A 27,622-nucleotide genomic window follows, 5' to 3' on the forward strand; every position below is an offset into this window, starting at 1 on the left:
TTGGATAAGAAGACATACTAGCCGGAGATGTGTGAGCCCAGATAAAGACTTCCTGTATACCTTACATACTAATATCGTAAATATTCTATAGACACTGAACAAACAAAGGAATGTGTGTGAACCAGTGTGAGAACCATCCTAACACTAACAATTGAGCAGCTGATGAATGAGGAAAATAAGACCAAGAAGGTTAGATTGTGTGTAGATGGTGAAGCAGGAAGTGGATAGGATTAGTAAGGAGGAAGTGAGAGCAGCGATGAAGAGTTGATCAGTTACACCTTGAAGTTATGGAAAAGAGTAGTGGAAGCCAAGCTGAGAAAAGAGGTGACCATCTGTGAGCAACAGTATGGTTTCATGCCAGGAAGAGCACCACAGACGCATTATTTGCTTTGAGAATGTTGATGAGAAGTATAGAGAAGGTCAGAAGGAGTTGCATTGTGTGTTTGTGGATTTACAGAAAGTGTATGACAGGGTGGAGAGAGGAGTTGTGGTATTGTTTGAGGAGGTCAGGTGTGTCAATGAAGTATGTGAGGGTGGTGCAGGACATGAGAACAGTGTGACAGCAGTAAAGTGTGCAGTAGGAACGACGGACTGGTTCAAGGTGTATTAGTACATATTCATTAATGTCGTTTTATTTTAACCACAACTTAAGCCTTTTCTGGTGTTGTGTTGAAATAGTTTAAAAGAAGCAGGAACAAAAAAGTTAATGGATCTATAACACCACAGTCTTGAAATGCTGAAGTCAATTAGATCAAATGCAAGAAACCATCTGAGAACCAGAAATCTGTCTGTCCTCAGGTGGAGGCCTCATCTTTCCATAGTTTGGTCACACTCAAGTCAGGCCTCACTTCTTTCGACACTTTATTATTAATTCTATCCTCCCTTAGACTGTAACATGATATCTGTTCTGTAGATTACAAGGGCTTTTAAAAGTTTAAAAGCATTTTATAAATATCCAACTTTTTTTTTGTAAAGTTTAATAAATCCTAATTTATTTCATTAATCTTAAATTACAGTCGAACCCACTTATCTTGACGTTTTTGAAGAGGAACCGCCAAATTCTCGCTTTGTCTTAGCATTTTTCTAATCGGTTATGTCGATTACGTCGCCGAACCGTAATATCTTGAGCACAAGGGAGGGCAAATTTGCCACTTTATGTCAGTTATGTCAGGAATTCCCCTGCCACGCCCTCTTCGGCGGCGGCATTCCTCGAAGCACCCTGGTTCTTCTCCCATGCGCTCCTCGCAGTCATGCTGATCACACACACCTGACTCTCATTCACTCACTCATCCCTTCTCCTATTTAAGCCCCTCACCTCCACACACTCGCGGTCCGTTATTGTTTGTGCATGAGCGTATGTGTTGATTCATGTCGGTCTGTGTAATCATGTATACGTATCCCTCTACGTACCCTTCTTCTCTGACTCCGCATTCTCTCAACGGCACCCCGGATTACCCCGATCCTGCTGTTTTCCATGTTCACGCTGTCTGCACCACGTTTATCCGTTGCTGCCCAGCGCTGAGCTTTCCATAGCGCGGATCTGTGGATTCTCTACATGAACTGTCTCTGCTTTCACAGAACTTCATGGACCGCGCTCCCGAAGCGCACCACTGGATACTGGATATTACTGCTTCGCTACAAGTATTGGTGGATTATCTCCTGAGTATTCTCAATAAACTTTGTTTGCGTTCACTACGGCTTCCGCCTCCTTATCCGCATTACAGGTTATCTCGCTCCGCATGACCAATCAATCAAATCGCGGCAACGCTGTTTTGTAAAAAAACCTCCAAAATTACGTGCATGTACATTCTCATTTAATGCACATCATGTACATAAAGAAATTTCAAGCACGTTAATATATTCTGGGGGGAGTGGTGGCTCCAGCGGTTAAGGCACTGGGTTACCGATCGGAAGGTCGGGGGTTTAAGCCCCGGTATCGCCAAGCTGCCACTCTTGGGCCCTTGAGCAAGGCTCTTAACCCTCTATGCTCCAGGGGACCCTTACGAGAAAAATAAACCAAGGACCGTGACGTCGGAGCGACGTGGGGCCACCTTCCCTTGGGCTCACCACCTGCAGGAGGGACCGTAAGGGACCGGTGCTGAGAGGATTGGGCAGCAGTCGAAGGCAGGGGCCTTGACAGCCCGATCCCTGGACACAGAGAAGTGTCTGGGGAATTTGCTTAGACTGCTGCCCCCGCGACACGAATTACGGATAAGTGGGAGAAGATGAAATGAAATTTCTATTCTGTTCTTCAGTGTCTTAAATAATTTTAAATACAATTTTAAACCTTTTATAATTCCTTGTTTTGCTTTGTCATTGAACCTAAGAAAAACTTAAACTTAAAATAACCATAATGACGCAGTCTCCATGCTACAATAATAAAAGCAAAGTTTTTTACTGTGGGGACATATCATTATAAGTACAATTTGACTGTATTATTTGTGTCCCCCTTCAAAATTTGCTCATGAGCAATTTTTGAAGGGGACACTCTCCAGTCACTACTTCCAGTGACGTAGCTTCCTGTGTTTGACTTGTTTGCCGCGAGTTCCGTGTTTGTATTTGTTTGTTTGTGTTTTTCTCTTTTAATAATCCTAAATTGTTTTTGTCTTTCTGACTTGTGCCTGTAGTCAGTTAAACTCGACTACCACAATATTCATTGTCTCTCACTTTATCATATTTGTGTATATTAACTCTGTTCGTGATTATGAGCACTATGCCGGCTGTGTGTCTGACTTTGAGCACAGGTGAGGACTCGTTCGATTTGCAAACGGTGGCGTTGGAGATGGAGGCTTTGGAGAAACAGATTCGCGAGCTGCATGTAAAGCATGCCCGGCTGCGAGAGCGGAAAGCGGCGCTGGAAACATCCCGGTCGGACACGCACTCGTCCCAGGTAAATTCCCGGGTTGAACCTAACGCTCCCAGCACCTCAACTCCGCGCGTTTCTCTGCCCAGACCCAGCGCACCTATAACTCCGGCAAAGGTGCAACATGGAACCTGGGACTTCATGATCCTTGTAGAGACAGTACGCAGCACATCACCCACAACGAGGATCATAATGTCAGGGCCTCTTCCCACTTACCAGCGAGGGGCTGAGAAGTTTAGTAGACTTTTAGCTCTAAATTAATGGTTTAAGTCATGGTTTCGAGAACATAAACTTCTCTTTGTTAATAACTGGAACTGTTCCTGGGAGCGTCCTAGGTTCTTCCGCCCTGATGGCCTGCACCCCAGCAGAGTTGGAGCAGCAGTGCTATCAGATAACATCTCTAGGATACTTCACACCATCTGACTGGTAAGACATCAGGAAATCTTCAACTATAAGAACACGCATACTACAGACCAAATAGTTACAAGTTCACACACAGCCCAGTTTATAGAAACCGTATCTATTCCTCATGTAGTAAAACCAAGAATTAAATACACAAGATCCAGAAATAATCTTATTGCAGTTAAAACTGAAAAATGCCAGATAAGCAAACACCAAAAAGTTCTAAAGTTTGGTCTTTTAAACATTCGATCACTTGCACCCAAAGCACTGATTGTAAATGAGATGATCACAGATAATAATCTCGATGCACTCTGTCTCACTGAGACCTGGATTAAACCAGGTGATTATATGGGTCTAAACGAGTCGACACCGTAAGGTTATGTTTATAAGCATGAGCCCCGTCAGACTGGTCGTGGGGGGGGTGTAGCAACCATTTATCCATTTATAGTGCCTCTCTTAATGTTAGTCAGAGATTAGGATTCAGCTTTAAATCATTTGAAGTGCTCGTTCTTTAAGTTGTACTTTCAGACATGCATAGAAAACTCGCTCTGGTAACCGTGTACAGACCCCCAGGGCCCTACGCTGATTTTCTTCGAGTTTGCTTGTTTTCTATCCGATCTCTTGATCAATTTTGATAAAGTACTGCTTGTAGGAGATTTTAATATTCATGTAGAGGATGTAAACGATGCTCTAGGATTATCATTTGTTGACTTATTAAACTCTTTTGGGGTTAAACAAAACGTCACCAGACCAACATAACGTTTTAACCACACACTAGACTTAATAATATCCCACGGAGCAGACGTCACTGATATCGATATTTTACCTCAGAGTGATGACATCACAGACCATTACCTTATACTGTACACACTACCGGTAGAGCAGATTAGCCATGTTGCACCACGTTATCGACTTGGTAGGACTATTGTTCCAACCACTAAGGACAGATTCATAAATAACCTGCCTGATTTATCTCAATTTCTCACTAAACCCATAACTGATAATAATCTTGATAAAATAACTAACAACATAAACCTTATCCTCACTAGCACATTAGACACCGTTGCCCCCATCCGGTTAAAAAAGGTTAGAGAACAAGCACCTGCACCTTGGTATAATAGTCATACGCATGCCCTCAAGAGAACAACACGTAATCTGGAGAGAAAATTGAGGAAAACTAAATTGGAGGTATTTAGAATTGCGTATAAAGACAGTATGCTCAGCTACAGACAGGCGCTAAAAGCTGCTAGAGCTGAACACCTGAGCAAACTCATAGAAAACAACAAAAACAATCCCAGGTTTCTTTTCAGTATTGTAGCTTAACTAACTACAAATCAGGGCTCTGAAAATTGTGTTCCATCACAGTTTAGTAGTGAGGACTTTATGAATTTCTTCACTGAAAAAATAGATAACATTAGAAAAACAATTGTGGCAGTTCAACCTCTGACACCATCTCCTGAGACAGTGTTACCTTCAACTCCACAACTCCACTGTTTTACATGTATAGGACAGGAAGAGCTGTATAATGTTATTGCCAAAGCTAAATCGACAACATGTCAGTTAGATCCAATTCCTACTAAATTACTGAAGGAAGTGTTATATACAACTGGTGAACCTCTTCTGAATATTATTAACTCTTCACTATTGTTAGGACATGTCCCTAAATCCCTCAAGTTAGCAGTTATTAAGCCCCTCATTAAAAAACCTAATCTGGATCCAAACACGCTATCGAATTACAGACCAATTTCAAATCTCCCATTTATGTCTAAGATTTTAGAAAAGATTGTCGCTGCCCAGTTATGTTCCTACCTGCAAGAGAACAATATCTTTGAAGAATTTCAGTCAGGTTTTAGGCCCCATCATAGCACAGAAGCTGCTCTAGTTAAAATCACTAATGACCTGTTTTTAGCTTCAGACCAAGGCTTCATCTCGCTGTTGGTTCTACTAGATCTTAGTGCTGCATTCGACACTATAGACCATGATCTCCTCCTAGGTCGCTTACAAAATTACATCGGCATTCAGGGACAGGCATTAAGCTGGTTTAAATCCTACCTGTCCGATCGTTACCATTTCATAGATTTAAATGGAGAGCTATCCAGGCTAATGCAAGTAAATTATGGCGTGCCGCAAGGTTCAGTTCTAGGACCCCTGCTCTTCACAATATACATGCTTCCGTTAGGAAATATTATTAGAAGGCATGGAATTAGCTTTCATTGTTATGCTGATGATACTCGGCTATATATCTCATCTAAACCAGGCGATACAGCTCAATTAACTCGGATGACTGAGTGTGTTAAGGAAATAAGAGATTGGATGACCCATAACTTTCTACTTTTAAATTCTGATAAGACTGAGATTTTGCTCATCGGCCCAAAAACTAGTATACAGAAGCTCCAGCATCTCAACCTGTATTTAGACGGATGTTCTGTAACCACTAGTTCAACGGTAAAAGACCTGGGAGTTATTTTAGACAGCAACTTGTCTTTCAAATATCATATCAACCAAGTTACAAAAACAGCCTTCTTTCACCTTAGAAATATTTCTAAGTTAAGAAACATGTTGTCTATATCCGATGCAGAGAAGCTCGTCCATGCGTTTATGACCTCCAGAATAGACTACTGTAATGCGTTACTAGGTGGATGTCCTGCATCATTAATAAACAAGCTTCAGTTAGTCCAGAATGCAGCAGCCAGAGTTCTCACAAGGTCAAGAAAATATAATCACATAACCCCAATCCTATCGTCCCTACATTGGCTTCCTGTTAAGTTTCTAATAGACTACAAACTATTACTTCTCACTTATAAAGCACTAAATGGTTTGGCTCCTATGTATCTATCTAGTCTTTTAACACGCTACAATCCGCCACGCTCCCTGAGATCTCAAAACTCTGGGCTTCTAGTAGTTCCTAGAATAGCAAAGTCCACTAAAGGTGGTAGAGCATTTTCACATTTAGCTCCTAAACTCTGGAATAGTCTTCCTGACAGTGTTCGGGGCTCAGACACACTCACCCAGTTTAAGTGTAGATTAAAAACATATCTTTTTAGCAAAGGCTACACATAACATACGTCACATATCATAACCTTGTGCTCCAGAACATCTGATCACATGCACATTATCAACTTGTGCTGTTGATATCATGAACAGCAGACACTCTGAGGTTTGGCCAGCTCCAGTCACCTCCCACCTCATGATGATTACGGACCTTTGAAGAAGTAGATGCCGAACTCGCAAACATCCCGAACCATCTAGAGACGTACCAGTGCCATTTGGATCCCGCTACATGTGTGAAGTTTGACATTGGACCTTCTGGAGTGCTAAAGGCTCTGGCATGGAGAAGCTGATGCTGAATCTGTGATGATCACAAATGCTGAGCTTATAAAACTAGGAGCTACTAACCATATAGACTGTATAAGACTGCAGAAAGAACATCACTTATAATCTTATACTCCAGTACTCATGTTAGTTCTCACTCTCCAGTGTTCTGTATTGTTGAAAGATATATGATCAAACTCTTGATGTCACCCAAATGAGGATAGGTTCCCCATTTGAGTCTGGTTCCTCTCAAGGTTTCTTCCTCATTACATCTAAGGGAGTTTTTGCTTGCTACAGTCGCCATGGCTTGCTCATCAGGGATAAATGCACACCATTCACCTTGACTGTTCATTTCTGTAAAGCTGCTTTGAGACAATGTCTGTTGTGAAAAGCGCTATACAAATAAACTTGACTTGACTAGAATGTACAGTAAGGATATAAAGATACATATAGATAAAAATAGTGCAGATGTAATGAGGAGTAAAAAAAATATACTATGTAATATGTACATTGTATGTATAATTGTACAGAGGTTGTCAATCAAATTAAATATTTAATTGCACATTTCTATCTGTTCTAAATGTAGCATATATTAATACTTCCTGTTTTTAGTACTTTAAGCAACTTGGACATGGAGAAATATGGATGCAATGTAGAGCATAAAGACAAAAAATCCTCGTAAACATTTTAAAGTAATAATGGTGGGTTAAATTACGTAAATCATCAGGACACCAAACGAAACCTTTGCTATGTTCATTGAAGTGAAACTGGAGAAACTGCACCTCTTCAAGTCAAGTCAAGAAGCTTTTATCATAACCAAAGACATTTTACAGATTTGAATGATGTATTGTTTTTATCTGTACGGTCAATAAAGACAGTAATTTGAGTTCGTTTCGCCATTATGAGGAAAAAACCCACAAAACGCCACCCAGAGGATTAATTGTGTAAATCATGTGTTTGATTTGAGACTTGGCGCAAAAATAAATGTTTACTGATTAAAAATATTTTTCGGTGAAGTTTATTTATTTATTTTATATCTAAATAAAGAAAGGACGTCATAAATAAGTGTGTTTTGCTGGAGGTTTTAATTTCGCCTCTTTTAAATTTATTTATTTATGTATTTCTATTTTTTAGAACAATGGTAAAAAAAGAAAAAAGCACTGAATTAATAGCGCTTTAATAAAATGTTGTGCTGTTTAAAAGAATTGTTATTTTGACAGCCTAATATATATAAATAAATACAAGACAAATAAAAAACGTTGTCCAGCCTGAACATCCACATATAGAACACAAGCAGAGAAAAGATGATGATGATGATGATCAGGAAAGTTTCTGTTCTCAGTCATGTTTACATCACTGACTCCCTCTGTCTCATCCACGTTAGCTTTACTTCTTGTTGCTTTCTGCCCTGCTCATCTTTAGCTTCATAAACTAGTCAACGTCTGTGGTGAGTGAGAGACAGGACAAAAAAAAAAAGACGCACAATAACAGGAAATCGGTTGGTGGGCTGAATTTCACTAAATCAATGGATTAAAACTAAAGTAACGAGCCAGTTATGAAAATGTAAAAAGTAGAAAGTACAGATATTTGTGTAAAAATGTAATGAGTAAAAGTAAAAAGTTATTATAGTAAATAGTAAATATTTGTGTTACCCATGAAATGATAACATTAACTTAGATTTTGTCTTTTATTCCTCTTTTATTCCTCTCGTGCTGAACTCACAATATTCACATATGGTCGTTGTCGTTGTTGTAGTTTAATTTTAGTTGAGTACTTTGTGCACATTCATAGGCGTGTGTGTGTGTGTGTGTGTGTGTGTGTGTGTGTGTGTGTGTGTGGTCAAACTGTAAAACCAAATAGATTCACAAATTACAATCCAGTATTGTTTACATCACTAATTAAATTTCTATAAACATTCAAACATCAGCTTTAGATATTAAGCATTAAATTATATGCTTATAAATCAAGATATAATAATCCCTATAATGGTAATATCACAAATTATCATGAACAATTACGTATACGCATCAAGCATTATCACATGTTTCTAGAACAGTCTCTGTGTACAAACGCATACTAAACTTTCTTTACCAACTATAAGCAACATATATTGCAAGAATATTTCAACAAGCTATATAAAAAAAAAAAAAACAGTAAATGTCTACACAAACATTAAACCACAAATGTATAACATTAGCCGTTTAGCCGCAAGTAGCTTACATAACATATCAGAAACTATCAATTCACTTATAACAACATGTGAATTACTCACCACGCTGGGAATATAGTTTTAAATCAGGGGTGCCAAACTCATTTTCACCGAGGGCCACATCAGCATAATGGCTGTCCTCAAAGGGCCAGATGTAACTTAATGTAATCGAATGTAATGTAAAATAAATGTAACTACTCCTTAATGTTAAATAACTCATTATTTATTATAAACTTATTCAAGTGACAATTACAGTTGCATAGAAAACATATGTTTGCTTGTTGCTCTAACATAAATCCTTTAAAATTTTGTCAGCTTATGAAAACCCACATAACTCCATTAATGAAGGATTAAACTGTCCAACTGAATAAAGAAAAATAACATAAAACTGAGCTGCAAAGAACATGTATGACACATGTAGCATTTTACAAAAAAAGGCTGCACACAGCCTTGCATCCAACTGATGGTTTGATGACAACAATCTGTCTGCATACACACATAAGACCTGCAAACATTAAATAATTACAACAGCAGCTACACATAAATAATATGTAATCAACTAAAAATACCAAAATAAAGGCTGACTAGTTCACAACTATATTGGTCAAGTTTTTCGGTTAGTCTGTAACTGGTCTGTAACTGGTCGGGACACACCTGCTCACAGACCTTCAGCATGCACTGCTTCAAAAACGCTCCCTCTGAAAAAGACTTGGAAGCGTGGGCGATTTCTTCAGCCACAATGAAGCTAGCTTTCACCGCGGCCTCGTTTTTGGCTGTGGATTTCATGAACAAACTCTGCTGCGACCGCAGTTTGCCTTTTAATTCTTGGGCAATTTGTTGCTTTTCTTGAAGGCTAGCTTTAGCGTACTTAGCTCCGTGTTTGGTGTCAAAATGTCGACGCAGATTGTACTCTTTGACAACCGACACCGCCTCGTAACACAAAAGACATACCGGTCTTTCTCCTTGAAGCACAAACAAGTATTCGCCTTCCCATCTTTCTTGAAACAGTCTTCCGTCTGCATCAACATTTCTCTTTCTGGACATTTTGGGATCATTATTTATATCTCAATTCCACTCGTTGGCATGGACACTGCCGCGGCTAGAGTAGTCGAAAGGCATTGTGGGAAATGTAGTTTTTGGTCAAAGCACGCTCTTAATTAATTTTTTGCTGTTAATTTTTAGACACTCAAAACTTTTAAGCTCTCGCGGGCCACATAAAATGACATGGCGGGCCACATCTGGCCTTGAGTTTGACACGTGTTTTAAATGATAGTTTCAAACTGGAATCTTTATAGAAGGTCAGTAAGGTTTTAACATTAGAACAACATGCATTTCTCTCTGTTTTTTTTTTATTTATTTTTTTAAACCTAACACATGTGCTCCCAGAATCCGTGTCCATAAAGGGGCAGCACCCAACAATTAGTACTGCGTTACGTCCCACCTCTGAGCAACAGTATGGTTTAATGTCAAGGAAGAGCACCACAGATGCATTATTTGCTTTGAGAATGTTGATGAGAAGTATAGAGAAGGTCAGAAGGAGTTGCATTGTGTGTTTGTGGATATACAGAAAGTGTACGACAGGATGGAGAGAGGAGAGGTATTGTTTGAGGAGGTCAGGTGTGTCAGAGAAGTATGTGAGGGTGGTGCAGGACATGTATGAGGACAGTGTGACAGCAGTAAAGTGCGCAGTAGGAACGACAGACTGATTAAAGGTGTATTAGTACATATTCATTGATGATTTCATTCGGCTTCTCCCATTAGGGGTCGCCACAGCGGATCATCCGTATTGATGATCCGCATGTTTGATTTGGCACATTTTTTTACGCTGGATTCCCTTCCTAACGCAACCCTCCCCATTTATCCAAGCTTGGGACCGGCACTAAGAGTGCACTGGCTTGTGCAACCCTAATGGCTGGGGTTGGTTCCCTGACCGGGGATCGAAGCCGGGCCGCAGCGGTGAGAGCACCGCATCATAACCACTAGACCACGTCTTTTTATGTTAACCACAACTTAAGACTGTCTGGTGTTGTGTTGAAATAGTTTAAAAGAAGCAGGAACAAACAAGTTAACGGATCTATAACGCCACAGTTTTGAAATGCTCTAGTCACTTAGATCAAATGCAAGAAAACATCTGAGAACCAGGAATCTGTCTGTTCTCAGGTGGAGGCCTCATCTTTCCATAGTTTGGTCTCACTCAAGTCAGGCCTCACTTCTTTCATTTTTTTATTAATTTTATCTTCCCTTCCCTAACTGTAACATTATATATTAGATAGATATTTGTTCTGTAGATTACAAGGGCTTGTAATAGTTTAAAAGCATTTTATAAATATCAATCTTTTTGTGAACTGTTTAATAAATCCAAATGTGAAATATGAAATATCAGGACATTACATCTACATTGTGTAGTTTGAAAAATAGTCATTAGGTCTGACTTTGAGAAGGAAATGCGTTTATTCTGTGAGAGCAGACATGATGATCCACCGTTTATTAAAGAAAACAGAAATGCACCAAAAAAAATGAAAAGTTGGGGGGAGGGGGAGAGGGAGAGAGCGTGCGCACCGAGTCTCGGTACCATTGCATTACTACCTCACCACGTTATCGTGTTAAGCGTACTTTCACGTCAGCTACAGCAGCGCGTTTTATCAATAATCTTCCAGAAATTACGATATTAAATAGATCTCCGTCTGACCCCGCAGAGCTCGACTGGGCCACTGAATACCTAGAATTAACGTTACGTTATACTCTAGATGATGTAGCTCCCCTTAAGACCTTAATGATCAAAGAAAATTAGCACAGTGGTATAATGATCATACGCGCACCTTAAAACAGACCACTCGAATATTAGAACGTAAATGGCATCAAACAAAATTAATAGTATTTCAAATAGCATGGAAGGAGAGCCTGCTAAATTATAGAAAATTTCTTAGTGCTGCTAGATCAGCATATTTCTCCACCCTCATAGAAAATAACAAGCATAATCCTAGATTTTTATTCAGCACGGTAGCAAAATTAACAGAAAATAAAAGCACTGCAGTAACAAGCACACCATCATTAGGTAGTAATGATTTCATGAACTTTTTTAATAATAAAATTTAAAACATTAGGCAAGAAATCCAGACGGTTAATATAAATCCAAATTATTTTACAAGTAACCCTGTAGACAGCAGTGTAATTATAACAGCCAATCAATTACAAAGCTTCACTCCTATTCATAAGAATGACTTAATTTCATTAATTTCCTCATCAAAATCATCAACCTGCATTCTCGATCCTTTGCCTACATGTTTCCTCAAACAGATAATTCCAGAGGTAATTCAACCTGTTTTAAAAATAATAAACTCTTCCATTAGCACTGGTTATGTACCTAAATGGCGGGAGCAGTTCAGTGTGGCTGGCTTAAATGAGGAGACAAGCACTTACAAAACACCATCTTTAGCACTGAAGCTAGGGCACAACCTCAAGAAGATGGCAAACATTATTGAATGTGAGCCGATGATCTTCTTCTTCTTTCGGCTTTTCCAATTATGGGTCGCCACAGCGGATCATGCGTCTCTATACCCCCCTGTCCTCTTCATCTGCCTTTTTCACCCTACCTGCATGTCTTCCCTCATCACATCCATAAACCGCCTCCTTGGTCTTCCTCTTTTCCTCCTTCCTGGTGGCTCCATCCTCAGCATTCTTTTACCGATATACCCCATTTCCCTCCTTTGCACATGTCCAAACCATCTCAATCTTGCCTTCCTCACCTTGTCTCCAAAACGTCCTACATGCGCTGTTCCACTAATAAACGCATTTCTAATCCTGTCCATCCACGTCACTCCCAACGAAAACCTCAACATTTTCAGCTCTGCTACCTCCACCTCCACTTCCTGTCTTTTACTCAAGGGCTCAGAGCCGATCCTCGATGCAGTCCAACCTCCACCTTGAACCAGTCTGTCATTTCTACTGCACACTTCATTTCTGTCACACTGTCCTCATACATGTCCTGCACCACCCTCACATACTTCTCTGACACACCTGACTTCCTCATAAAGTACCACAGCTCTTTTCTCGGCACTCTGCCGTACACGTTCTCTAAATCCACAAACACACAATGCAACTCCTTCTGACCTTCTCTATACTTCTCCATCAACATTCTCAAAGCAAATAATGCAACTGTGGTGCTCTTCCTCGGCATAAAACCATAATGTTGCTCACAGATGGTCACCTCTTCTTTTAGCCTGGCTTGCACTACTCTTTTCCATAACTTCGTGGTGTGACTGATCAACTTAATTTTCCTGTAGTTACTGCAAGTCTGCACATCTTCATTATTCCTAAAGGTCGGTACCAGCACACTCCTTCTCCATTTATCCTCTTACCTTCCAAAATCCTGTTGAACAATCTAGTTAAAAACTCCACTGCCATCTCAACTAAACATCTCCATGCTTCTACTGGTATGTCATCTGGTCCAACCGACATTCCACTCTTCATCCTTTTAATTGCTGCTCTCACTTCCTCCTTACTAAATCTATCCACTTCCTGCTTCACCAACTCCACACCATCCAACCTTCTCTTTTACTAATTTTCCTCATTTATCAGCTGCTCAAAATACTCCCTCCAGCTTCTCAACACACTTTCTTCACTAGTCAAGACATTTCCATCTCCATTCTTTATTCCATTCTTCCTTAGTGTCCAATTTCTCATACAGCTTCTCATTTCACCACATCCCTCTACCGAGCCCCTGTCTGACCTCTTCCCTGAATCTCACACTGCAGTCTTCCTCCTTCAGTTTTCACCATCTTATTCTTCTTTTAGTCTTCATTCTCTTCCTCTTCTTCACCTCCCAAACCATCCTACAGACCACCATCCGATGCTGTCTAGCTACACTGTCCCCTGCCAACACCTTACAGTCTCCAATCTCCTTCAGGTTGCATCTCCTACATAGAACATAGTCCACCTGTATGCACCTTCCTCCACTCTGTAGTGTCTGATCCTCCTTTTTCTGAAAATAAGTGTTCACCACTGCCATTTTTATCCTTTTAGCAAAATCTGCCAACATCTGCCCTTCCATATTCCTTTCCTTAAAGCCATACCTACCCATCACCTCCTCATCACCTCTGTTCCCTCACCATGCCCATTTAAATCCCCCAAATCACCAAACTTTCATTCCTAGGTACACCTTCTACCACTTCATCCAACTCACTCCAGAATGTTTTCTTCTCCTTCATCTCACAACCCACTTGTGGAGCATAAGTACTGACATTTATCATCACACCTTCAACTTCCAGCTTCACGTTCATCATCAGAAACTCTCTTTACCTCCACTACACTCTTACTGTACTCTTCCTTTAGAATCACCCCTACACCATTTCTCTTTCTATCCACACCATGATAAGAAAACCATTAGCAATGTGCAGACTTTCAAACAAATCTGCGAAACTAAATGGAGAGAGCGTGTCTCATCCGAGGCCCTCCAAAATTTGAGCGAGGCAAAGTGGAACTCTCCAACTTCTTCCCTTTGCTGAAGATGTGAAAAAATTCATCAGTATCTTGATAGACAGAGTAACGAGAGCCAAACTAAACCTGAAAAAGATCCAAGTAACAAGCACTGGGCAGAAGTTGCAAAAGTGACACTCAGGTAATTCTGTTCAATTGTAGAAGGGAAGGAGAGGTATCCAAGCTGTCCCTTACTGCTTTTACATCGAGGGACACCTCAGTGACTCATCCAGATGTAGCGCTTGCTCTAACAGACCTTGAAAAGAAACTGTGTAAGCACTTCCAGAGAATTGAGATAAAAGGCAAACGTGGATGAAAAGTCCCCGTTGTTCTTACTCCTGATATTGTGACCTCAATGGAGTTACTTTTAAAGACTTGCAATAGCTTTGATGTGCCCAATGAGAACGTGTTCATGGTTGGATGACCACAAGCACTCAGTCACTTTAGAGGATCACACATTATTTGTCAGATTGCTCAAAGCTGAGGCGCAGAACACCCTGATGCGTTATCCTCCACTAGACTGAGAAAGCACATCGCCACTATGTCCAAGGTCCTTAATTTGAAAGACAATGAGATGGATGACCTTGCTGACTTTGTAGTACAGGCAGTACTACAGGATACCTGAAGGTACATCACAGCTGGAGAAGATAAGTAAAGTTGGAGAGAGGACAACTATCTCAATTCAAAGAAAGCAATCTAGATTAGATCACAAGATTGATTCACAAGGTAAAACAGGCCTGAGTAAAATAAAGATGTTTAAAAAATCTCAAATTCCATGTTATGATTAACAGGAACACCACCGTTGGTTATAGATTATTTGATGAATGTAGCAGTTAAAAAATTATTCTCCACTTATTTAGCTATAATCATTTTCTCTGAGGTTGCTGTGTTTACTAGAGAGAGTACTGATGGACAGTGAAGGATCAGACTCTGAAAACGTAAAAGAAAACAATGCTTCATCTCCACTCTCAAATTCTGCAGGTATGTTGTCAGCTAATGTAGGGAATGATGGGAAAGCTAGAGATGAAATATTACTGGAAGAAAACAATTAAGTGCTTAATTATATTTAGGAGTTCTTGTTGAATCATTTAATAAAAGAGCTTTTTATTATACAGACAAATCAAAGAAGTCAACTGCTGAAGTTAGACAAGACAAAAGTCATCAACCAGCTAAAATTAATAATATTCTGATATTGAAAACATCTGATAATGTTGTACTTGTAAAAAAAAAAAATTCTGTTTATTTATATAATTCTGCATTCTGTTTAGGGCTTTTATGATTTGAATGTCTTTTACTTGTTTTTTATTTTTATTTTCTTATGCTATATTTTAATATCCTGAGTAAAGAATGAATTGAAAAGATTTTTTTCTAATTTCACCTGTTTATCTTTTGTTCAAAAGTACTGCAGCTGATTGGCAATGACTTGGAAGAACAATACACAACAAAGCTGTTTTTCAAATGTCTTATGAAATGGGTCATTCAATTTTCTGTCAAAAGTCATTTCAATAGGAATCTGCACCAGGAACTATTTTAATAAAAGCCCCCTTGATTTTCACATGGAGATGAAACTAGATATCAGAATTGGATCCCTTTTTTTTATTTATTTATTTTTTTTTATCCTTTTTTTTTTTAGATCGTTTGCTTTTGGTCACTCTGGACCAATATAATTCAATCATATGCACAGTTTTTAATTAGCAATAACCGATTTCAGACATGTATCCACAATGTTTAGTTACTGAAGGCTTAAACATGTATAGAAAGGGAAAGGTCCTCCTGTATTAAGCTATAACCAATTTCCAGTGAAGGAATTTGTGCTTAAGACCATGTAAAGGTGCAAGCAAGCATTTTAGCACAAATGTGTCTAAAACTGTAAAACAGTGAAAGACAAACTAAAGATCATGTATTTTTCTGATATGTTATGAGTCACTTTTATCACAATTACTAATTACTTTAATTTTATTCAGGATCTTCAAAAAAACCACGGAGAAAGTGGTCTACAGAGGAGATCCAAGCTGTGGAACAGACTCTGATGGACTACATCAGTTCTGGTGTATATATTGATGAAGGCTTTATTCTCTTCTTATTAGCTGAGAATTAGAAATTAGTGCGAGCGGCGCAGCGTTAAATATCTCTCTCTCCAAGGAGGATGAGATGCTAGCGAGCCCGTGGACTCCTCACAGTTGTGACACGGGCTGTGTCCAAGCTGGATCTAGCCTGGCCCAGTCGAGAACCAGAAGCAGCGCGCACCCAGTGAGCTGGATGAGCGTTTCCTGCGCCCTGTGTCATAGCCTCAGCGCCTTCGCCGACCTGCACACCGAGGTCCTGGGAGACCCGTGTGCGGCGTGTGCTTTTCCCAATGTTTCTTGCTGTGTGCAAATAAAGTTGGGGCTAAGTAGTGCGGCCACAGGACGGTGCCGCGTGTGGAAGAGACGCTAGATAGCTATCTCTCCCCAAGTGCTGCATCTATGAAGGCTTCAGTTTGCCAACAAAAAGCCAATTTGGCTCTGGTAGGTAGGGCTACGTGGCAGGTCAGGCTGCGGGTTGCCTCCACACGATTAGTGTGTTGCAGGCATACCAGGCTGGCCTGCTATGAAAGATGGTGGGTCCTGCGTACTATAGAGAAGGGCTACATGATTCAGTTTGCGTCTTCTCCTCCCTGGTTCAACGGGATGTGTCCCACCCTGGTGGGACCCACGCAGGCTCTGGTCCTGGAACAGGAGTTGCGCTCTTTCCTGAGGAAGCGGGCCATCGAGGTGGTTCCCTCCGCCTCGGTCAGAGAGTTAGGCTACTACAGCCCGTACTTCGTTGTTCCGAAGAAGAATGGCGGGTTGCATCCCATTCTAGATCTCCACTCCTTGAACTGCTCACTTATGAGGCTCGGGCTCAGGATGCTCACTCTCAAAGAGGTCGTGTCTCAGATCAAGTCTAAGGACTGGTTTGTCACTTTAGATCTGAAGGCTGCATGCTCCCACATGGCCATCCTTCCCGCACACTGGAGTTTCCTGAGGTGACTTTCGGGGTGAAGCTTAGATAGAGTCCATGGAGGTAGTCAGAGCAGCTGGTCGTATGCTGTGGCTCTAATAGGAAGGTTCCTAGCCAATAAGCAGACGTTAAGCAGGTGGGTAGTGGATGCCATCTTTTCAGCTTACTAATCCTCTGGTCTCCCCGCTCCGCTCGGGGTCAGGGCTCACTTCACCCAGAGTGTGGCGGCCTTTACGGCCTGGTCTGCTGGAGTATCACTCATGGACATTTGCGACGCTGCAGGCTGGTCCACCCCGTTGACCTTTGTTGGGTTTATGGCCTTGACCTAAGAGCCATTTCCCGGAGAGCCTCTCCTTCTCTGTAACCTAGAGACATTAATCACCTCCTCGCCGGACACTGGGTTAGTTTTAGTAGCTTTTCCACAGGAATATTGGTTTTAGACAACGCAGCCGCCGCGCTGTCTGACTCCGTTCCGCTCACTTTTGGGAAAACCGCACTGCTCGCTGCCAGTGCTGGTGTCTTTCCCCCAAACTGCCTGGGGACATGCTTGCACTAGGTGTACACTTTTCCCGCAGCTGAAGCACTTCATGAATTCGGTTGATCATAAATTACGTAGTCAAACCCATCAATTTTAAATATTAGCCTGTGCTCCAGCTCCGCGTTACTGTTCAAAATCATGTATGTGAACCTCCTAAAGGACACCACATGCTTCACCAGGTCAGACTTACATCCGATCGGGATCATTTTAATCGGAGAGATGAGCCTTCCATATTGGGAGAGCTCTCTCCCAATATGAGAGAGAGAGAGAGAGAGAGAGAGAGAGAGACATGGAGGATGGAGGGGGAGAGAGAGAGAGATGGAGAAGAGAGAGAAAGAGAGAGAAAGAGAGAGGGAGAGGGAGAGGTCAATGCTTAGTACAGGTACACAGCAATGAACTGCAGTTTAGCATCTACCAGAAGTGCAAAAAGTAACAATTGTGCAAATTGGCAAGTGCAGATAAACAAGTATATGTACAACAAGTAATTCTAAGGCTATGGCAGTAAAAAAGGTCGAGTTAAACCGGCTCCTGATGTACCAGTGCCCAGTGTTCCTTACAGTACCATACAGTGATGGAGTTGGTCAGGATACTCTCGATGATGCAGCGGTTAAAACTCGTTAGAATCTTTGGGGACAGATGACCTTTCTTTAAACTCCTCAAGAAGTACAGACGCTATTGTGCCTTCCTAACCAGAGCTGAAGTGTTCTGGTGACAGGACAAATCCTAAACTTCTAAGAACTTGAAGCTGGAGACCCTCTCTACCTTAGTTTTATTGATATAGACTGGGGAATGTCTCCTGCTGTTAGATTTCCGAAAGTCCACAATATGCCTTATGCCCAGATATTGAAAAATATTGTAGCAAAGGTCACAGGGGAAAAAAAAAAAAGAAAGAATTGCATTATAACTGCAGCAGATGTCTTCTTCCAGGACATTTTTTATGGTCATACTGGAGCTATTGGTTAATTGTTAATAATCTCTTCATAAATGATGAGTCAGACTCTTTATCTGGGTGAGGCTGGAATTATTACGAGATGATTAACCATTAAGATGCTCGTCCAAAGGAAAAACATATAACAGTCATTTTAACAAGAGCAGATGTCCCTAATAATGATGTTTTCTTTCAGGACATTTTTTTTATATGGTAATACTGTATATACTGCCTAATGCTTTATAATTCCACTGTAATCCCAGCATCACTAAGAGTCTGATTAATCTCAAAATGTATTCAAGTTTTCTCCACTTTGGTACTTCATCTGGGTAATGCTAGGATTATAGTGTTATTATAGGACATTAAAAAGGATGTCCAGATTGATAGTATTCAAATAAGTAATTATAATTAGAGCAGATGTCGTTAATGATGATGTTTTTTGCAGGGAGACCGAAGGTGTCCCGAGTACCGCTATACGAGAAATCTCCAAAAAAAAAAAAAAAAAAAAGCTAAGACTTCTGTTCCTATATAGATGTTCTATCTCTAGATTGGAGCTTCTCCTGGGGGATTCCCAAGTCATCTGTAAGATAAAAATCTGTCCAGTGGTTACTAAGACTCCCAATGGATCTAATTTGAAACATGTACAATAGAATTTTTGCAGGAGCTGACACAAGAGCACCCTCATTGGATATCTGAACCACCTTCACTGACTTCTTTCAGTTCTGAAATCCAGCAACTCGACTCTATGGCTCTTCCTTCTTGTCAAACTCTTTACCTTATGATTGAGAGGAGTCTGCCTTACTCATTCAGTCATTTTACACACCATTTCACAGAACGAGTTGCCAAAATATACAAAATCATATCTTTTTTTTTTCTCAGCTAATAGCTACCACTGTAGTGCAGATTTATACTTTAAAGGATCTCAGAAATTTGTAGATAAGCACAGATCATACAGGGTATTAGGTACTATGTGTATACAACAAATGCTGGTTATGTTTATCTGGTAGTGTTGAATCTGGGATGTAAACAGAACAACATACAACCCAAAAGAGAGCTAGCACTAAAGCAAAATAATATCACTGTCAGAACAGTTTGTATACTACCCACCTTTGAGTCAGTGACATAAAGGCAGATTTGAAATTCTAGTGTTAATTTGTCCTAAATAATCCAAAGATACAGTGCAGGAAAATATATTTTTCCTAAACATCAACTAGGCAGCTTTATTATCGATTCTGTCTACAGTGAAATGCAAGTCTTTATTTTTCTTTTTTGTTGTATATTCTGATCTGGTCCTCATGACACATGATGTCATTGACTATTCATCTTATTGTCATATGATTTATATTTTTGGTGCATTATTAGTGTTGAACAGTAGTATTTTGTGTCAGCAAGCGAATATACACAGTTAGACCTTGAACTCTAATGAGAGTGTCTCTGAATTTGTTTCAGGCTGCTTGATGTCATCCACACAGAGAATAAGCTTTATCTCGTGTTTGAATTTCTTCACCAAGACCTTAAGAAATTTATGGACTCGTTCTCAGTTACTGGCATTTCACTTCCTCTGGTCAAGGTAAGTGTGAGTTCTGACCCGTCGCTCATTAACAGCATTAACTTCAGCAGTTTCAGCTACAGGAGCTCGTCTGTTGGACTGGACCACACGGACAAGCCTTCGTACCCCACGTGCATCAGTGAGTCTTGGCCGCCCGTGACTCTGTCGCCGGTTCATCACTTTTCCTTCCTTAGAGCACTTTTAATAGATACTGAGCACTGCAGACTGGGAACATCCCACAAGAGCTGCAGTTTTGAAGATGCTCTGACCCAGTCGTCTAACCGTCACAATTTGGCCCATTTTTCCTGCTTCTAACACCTCAATTATGAGGACAAAATGTTCACTTTCTGCCTAATACATCCCACCTACTAACAGGTGTCATGATGAAGAGATAATCAGTGTTATTCACTTCACTGGCCATAATGTTATAATGTAATAATGTTATGCCTGGTCGGTGTATATTATTTATTAATTTTTTTTATGTGTGTTTTATGATTTAGGTTAGTTAGATGGTTTTGAATAGGCTAGGAATGAAATCTGCCTTCTTCAACCATGCACATTTAGCATTTAGCAAACGCCCTTAGTGACATACAAAAGTGCTTTCACTCTCTATTAATGAATAAATCAACAACGGTTCCCTATGTTGCAGACTTAGGATACCATCAGCCAATTTTGTTGAGAGAAATTATAGCCTTTAATTTTATAATTTATAATATAAAAAATAATATAATTAATATAGAAATTATTATATATATTATTTTTTAATAAACAAACATATAAAACAAACCAACCATCATTTAAATATAGGTTGTGACTCAACGAGTTGTTCGGACATCTTACACATTTGCAACATTTTTGCTGGAATTTGCATGCAATAAATCAGTAAACAAGTTTTAACCATTGCTGAAGGACATTACTACAGCAGCTCTTGCAACTTTCACTGGACATAGAATTTAATATAGACTTCAGTTTTGCTGTAGTGCTTGTAATTTGTCAGCACTTTTTCATCACTGTTTTTGTCCTGGTAGTGTTGCTGTAGTTCCTTGTCTTTCTTGTCTGTATGTATTTTCAGAGCTACCTGTTCCAGCTGCTCCAGGGTTTATCCTTCTGTCACTCTCACCGGGTTTTACACCAAAACCTCAGAATCTGCTCATTAACGCTCAAGGAGAAATCAAACTAGCCGACTTTGGCTTGGCCAGGGCTTTTTGGTGTGTCAGTACGCACATACACGCACGAGGTAAGTTGCTTTTTATTTTCTTTATTTTTATTACACTAATCTAGGACTGTAGCTGTCAATTATTTTAGTAATCAAGTATTCTACCGGTGAGTCCATCAATTAAGTAAGTAATAAAGCAATTAAGAAGTACTATTTCTCCGTTAAAGAGCAATACTAAATATACCAAAGAAAATAAGACGGGTTTCTTGTAATAATTCATTTTCTAAAAAATAACTTTTTTATTGTTGAGATTGTAATCTGTGAAGACTGAACTAAACCTGTTTTGTTTATTTAATTGCCATATAACTTCAAAATACAAAAATATAAAAAAAAAAACAATCATAAACAAAAATATAAAAAAATCATTTTCAATTACTTTCAAAAAAGATAATCAGGTTTAATTTATGTATCAGGTATGGTGTTTTCTTTGTTTTAGTTTGAAATGACCCCAAACCTTAGAACTTTTTTCTGTTGTGTTCTTTGGCCTGAATCTTCTCTTCGTTTTCTCCTCATTTCTCCATATTTCATTCTGCAGCGTCTTCTGTATTTCCTGTCCAAGGGTCTCATTTATAAACGTGTGTATGCCACTTTCCACATACAAATTTTTAATTAAATAAAAACCAAACTTGACGGGAATAAGTGCACAATGTGGAAACACAGAAGGCGAGAAGGGGAATTGGTGCACAACCTTCGCTCGGAAAGTGGCGTTTATAAACAAGACCTCAGAACAATGCAGAGTTTAGTGGGTGGTGCATCAGTAATAATGGTCCGTGGGGAAACACAGTGCTTCGTGTGTAGTTAAATGACCTAAACGATGCAAATAATTGACCTCAATTGTTTTTTTTGTATTCAAATTACTTGAGTTACTCAAGGAATCGTTTTATCCCTTCACTTATCCAGATAAATTTTTCAATATAGCGTGTTTGTGTAAAAACACTTTTGTTTTTCAATCATTTTCCCTGAACTGCGCATGAACAAAATGTAAGACAATTAAACCTCTGTCATTTCTGCCAGAATTTATTTTTCAGCTCTTTGAAGTGTCGCGGCACTGACAAAAAAAACCTTTTTTTCGTTTTTGAAAGCCTCCATCTTCACAGTCGACACTGATGTAAAAAAAACCCATTGTTTTTAAATGTTTTTTATTTTTTAGCATTTTACTCTCCGTGCAAGACTCTCCAAAAGATCGATTAAGATCGACACTATGCTGGATCTGCACAGCTGTGACTGGTTGTTATTGTCAGGGAACAGCCTGCTACACCATCCCTCGACTCTACACACACACACACACACACACACACACACACACACACACACACACACACACACACACACACACACACACACACACACACACACACACGCACACACACACGTAGCCTATCTAAATCATTCTAAGTACCGGCACCTGCGGCTCATTAACCTAGCAGCCCTATATAAACCCCTTCACTTACTCACTGTCAGGTCTACTCGCTTATGTGGGAGAACATTCAAGGACTCATCGCGTGGATATCTACACTGTTGCGATCTCTATCCCTCCAAGAACGCACAGATCTTCCTTTCCAAAGGACTCACTGCTTTCCATTAGGTTTTTGGTTTATTTCACTGTTTCGTGTTTCTTAATTAAAACCTGCTTCTCAACACTTCGGTTTTTGCTTCCGTCACTCCGTAACCCTGACAGTTATGTTGTGAGGCAGCAGTTGCCATGACAGTACAGCGCCCCCAGCCATGCAACTAAACACATGGAAAACATCAAAAACTGGGACTCTGGCATACATCAGAGATGTTGCACATTATATTTGGAATTTGAAACCATTATTTTAGATGTTAAATATGGTATTAAAACTCTTTAGGGAAGTAGTGGAATTTTAAAAGCAAAATTTGTAGGAACCCTTAATAATTGTGCCACTGTGGTAATTTATCATTAAGCATATAATAAATACAATATATATAACAATCTTATAGAAGAACATCTATACTTCCACTTTTACATCTTAACATAAGAACTATATAGTGCTTAATTTTTTGCACAAAAAGCAATTTAGCCTCTGCAATTCATCCCATTTTGTTTTGCAAAATAATTATACAATTATTATAAATTATATTATAATAAATTATGTTTTATTAGATGCCTATAGACTTTTCTGAACCTATCAAAAAAAAAATTTTTCTTATTTATTTTGCTGCTATGTCTGTGGTGTCCATATTTCAGATTAGTCGAAGGGCACTGTTTCCTAGAGATTCAGAAATTGGTCAGCTATTCCGGATATTCCGAACCCTCAGCACTCCCAATGAGTCAGTGTGGCCCGGAGTAACCTCAATGCCTGACTACAAGCCTTCTTTCCCCAAATGGGCACTGCAGGACCTGTCTAAAGTGGTGCCTCCTCTGGATGACGATGGCAGAGACCTACTCGCAGTAAGATTTATTTACAAGACCTGTTTGGCCAAGTTTGTGGGAATTCGCAGAACTCCTGAGTGCTACAACAGGACAAAAGCATTTGTGCTCTTGAGATTTTGAATACTGGCGAGGCTAACGCTATCTGTGGTTTAAGGGCAAAGGGCTCTTGGGGTTTGATTGCTGCACTACATTTTGCTCTCACTTTAAATCTGTTCCCCAGTACTGAACCTACTGGGAGAATTCCACGTTCTGTGACAGCCATCATTTGGAATGATTTCTGTGTTAGATTTTAAAACAAAAATTTTTTATTGGAAAAAATTATATAGATACTTTTTCATTTCTAATTTAAAAGGAAATCTTCAGTTCATTCTTTAGTTCATGATTTAATTGAATCCCTTGGGAAATCGCATGATTTATCTGTTGGTTTGTTGCAGGTTGTTTTGCTCAACTCTCATGGGTAGATTTATTTATTTAATTATTATTATTATTATTTTTATAGCCTTGTTTTACTTGTGTATAATTACATTGTTATCTGTATATAATAAGCATTATCTCTTGCACACTGCTAATATATCATGGCACCACACTGAGTACTGGGGCCCCTCAGGGCTGTGTGCTCAGCCCAATGGTGTTCACTCTGCTGACTCATGACTGTGTAGCAATGCACAGCTCAAACCACATCATCAAGTTCGCTGATGACACGAGCGTGGTGGGTCTCATCAGCAAGAACGACGAGTCAGCATACAAAGGGGAAGTGCAACAGTTAACATCCTGGTGTAGAGCCAACAACCTGTCTCTGAACATTGACAAAACCAAAGTGATTGTTGTTGACTATAGGAGAGCACAGAGCGCCCATTCTTCATTGATCATCTATGGATCATTCGTGGACCAAATTCATTGGTGTTCATCTGGCAAAGAAGTTCACCACGTCACTCAACACCAGCTTCATTACCAAGAAAGCTGAGGAAAACTTATCCCCCTCCCCCCATCCTGACCACATTCTACAGAGGGACTATTGAGAGCATTCTGAGCAGCTGCATCACTGCCTGGTTTAGGAACTGCACTGCAAGATCCTACAGAGTATAGTGAGGACGGCCGAGAAGATGATCTGTGTCTCTCTTCCCTGCATCACAAAGCCAAAGCATTGTGAATGACCCCACACACCTGTTACACACACTCTCCTACCATCAGGAAAGAGGTTCCGAAGCATTCAGACCTCACACCCAAACTGTGCAACAGGTTCTTTTTCTTAAGCCATCAGGATTCTCGACACACAGAACTCAACTGTAAATAAAACCCATATGCACACTCTCTTGTGTTGTCCGTTTGCACTCTCTTTTGTCTGCACTGTTAACACTAGATTGCACACAATGCACTTAATGTGACCGGGACAACTTCAAAACTTTATCCCTGTGTTCTGTATGTAGCTCAATGTTGTGTGGTATGTTGAAGCTCTATGTTGTTTCAAGTAGCACCAGGGTCAGCTATATATGGTTGAAATGACAATAAAAGCTTCTTGACTTGACTAATACCAACCCATATGTAAAAACTGACCCTGATGCATATTTTAGGAAGCTAAAAGTGATGTTTGATCGAGTCAAAAATGTTTAGATTTCTTACTGTCATATAAAAAGCATATAGTGTAAAACATGCATATAAAATACTATTTTTATAGTAATGTTTTAACACAGTATTGGTTTCTCTTCCTATTTTCTAATAGCAAATGCTAAAATACGACCCCAACAAGAGAATCCAAGCCGAGAACGCTCTTGTTCACCAATTCGTCTGTGATGTCACGATGCCGATGCCTAATTTGAGGCACGAGAAGTCCTGTTCAGCATCTATTCTTCCTGATGATGTTCTTCCTAATAACCAGAGACTGTTAGCCAGTTACACTCAATGCTTTGGTGCCTTTTATATACCAGAGTTTATCTAAAGTCGAGGTATTGTGTAGAAGGTTGTAGTTTCTATGTACAGGTCACCCATCTGCTCAGACTTTGTACCATGCTTGTTTTTTTCTGCAGTCTGTTCTTTTTGGTAGGTGACATTCCTTAAAAAAAATGCTTATTCTGGAATCAGCTGACTAAATGTTATTGAAAAAAATCTCTTCATTAAGAGTTCTATTATGCACCAGCAGAGGAATATTTATTTTTGCTTTGCCAAAAATTCTCACTTTTGATAGTTCTGAATATTGTTTTGGAAATTGTTGATTTTATGCTTTTTAAGGCAGGTTTTTATCCCTGTTTGATAATTATTCATAATCTTGTTATCAAAAAAATACCCTGATATGCTTGTTTTTATTTGGGTTTAGCATATTGACTAAGATTACGATTTAAAAAAAATATCTTGAATATGTGCTTGTTGATGTAATATTTGTATTTGATTTAAAAGATTTTAATGCTTTTATTCATTGAAATCAAGCTATTAAATCTTATATACTGCTATATAAATTCTCTCTAGGCATATTTAACAATGTTATGTTAAGCCTGAAAAAAGTACAATATCTTAAAATAGGTGTCAAAATTAAACATTTGTTTATTGTAATCCTATATTAAGAAATATCAGATATGAATTTAATTTGAATAGTAATCCATGAGTCTTTCATCATGTCTGTATCGGACAGGACTAGTTTTACAGACGCATAACCTATATAGAACAGTGTGGTGTGAAATAAGATGTACAATAATTTCTTCAGTGTAAATCAAGTGCATTGCAGTCATACCTTTTTAAAAAGCATTTCACTGCCCAGTAACAACCATAAGCTTTACTCAAGGCAGAGAATTAGATTTTAGGGTAGCACCAGGTAGTACAAACACCTTATGGTTATTTGGCTCAGTGTATTTTCTGTGGTCATTTAAAGTAAAGAAGCAAAGCTTTAGTGTAAAAACTATTTTGAGTTATTGTACTTCACTCTAAAATATAAACCATAAAAGAGAATTCAAGAATTATTTTTTTCAAGATTATTTTTCTATTTAGCACCTTAAATAAAACAGGTGTATTTCTTTAGCTTCAGCCAGCTGGAGGCTGATAACAGCATCAGACATCGCTTTATTGTTATTGGTGTAAAAAATTATAAAAAAAATATATATATATAAAATAATGATAAATAATAATGATTTACATCCTCTGTGGTCCTCAGGTCGACATCGAGAAAATGAGGAAAAGAGTGGAGCGATTCGGCATGTGCGTCTTCCCTGTGTACAAGAAGGTAGGCCATAGTTTATTGGTGGAACGTTATGACATATAAAGTTATGAAACAGTAAATATTTGTAGCCCTCTCACTGATTCACTGGCTCAAATTGTCTAGGGAAACTTAGAATTTAATATTACACGTGAGAGGCACATCTCAATTTACTTAAGGTGTAATTTGTTTACTACCAAAGTAACTCCAAAATACTGTTATTAACCTCGGGCTTCAGACTTCAGTGTTTCTTTTAGACATGATCTTCTATCACTCAGGAGTAACATATATTCTTCTTCTTCTTCCTCTGCTCCCATTATGGGTCGCCACAGCGGATCATCCGTCTCCATACCACCCTGTCCTCTACATCTGCCTCTTTTACACCAACTACCTGCATGTCTTCCCTCACCACATCCATGAACCTGGTCGCTCCATCCTCAGAATTCTTCTACCAATATAATTCATGTCCCTCCTCTGCACATGTCCAAACCATCTCAATCTCGCCTCCCTCACCTTGTCACCAAAACATCCTACATGCACTGTCCCTCTGATAAACTAATTTCTAATCTTAT

At 39.4% G+C, this 27,622-nt stretch overlaps 1 long non-coding RNA gene and 1 pseudogene across 2 annotated transcripts; both read left to right on the top strand.

Annotated features, from left to right (window-relative positions):
• Positions 1-14,277: 14,277 nt before the first annotated feature.
• On the top strand, positions 14,278-15,503 carry LOC310722037. The gene is made up of 3 exons (XR_014532266.1): positions 14,278-14,859; positions 14,919-15,242; positions 15,377-15,503. It is a non-coding gene; the product is annotated as an uncharacterized lncRNA (long non-coding RNA).
• A 909-nt stretch (positions 15,504-16,412) lies between these two features.
• Positions 16,413-26,032, top strand: LOC310722250 (cyclin-dependent kinase 1-B-like; annotated as a pseudogene). The gene is made up of 6 exons (XR_014538299.1): positions 16,413-16,619; positions 16,961-17,268; positions 20,159-20,279; positions 21,331-21,495; positions 23,684-23,887; positions 25,590-26,032. The product of XR_014538299.1 is annotated as a cyclin-dependent kinase 1-B-like (transcript).
• The last annotated feature ends 1,590 nt before the right edge of the window (positions 26,033-27,622 follow it).

This window comes from Silurus aristotelis, assembly GCF_946808225.1.
Source record: "Silurus aristotelis genome assembly, chromosome: 28".
Classification (NCBI taxonomy): Eukaryota; Metazoa; Chordata; class Actinopteri; order Siluriformes; family Siluridae; genus Silurus; species Silurus aristotelis.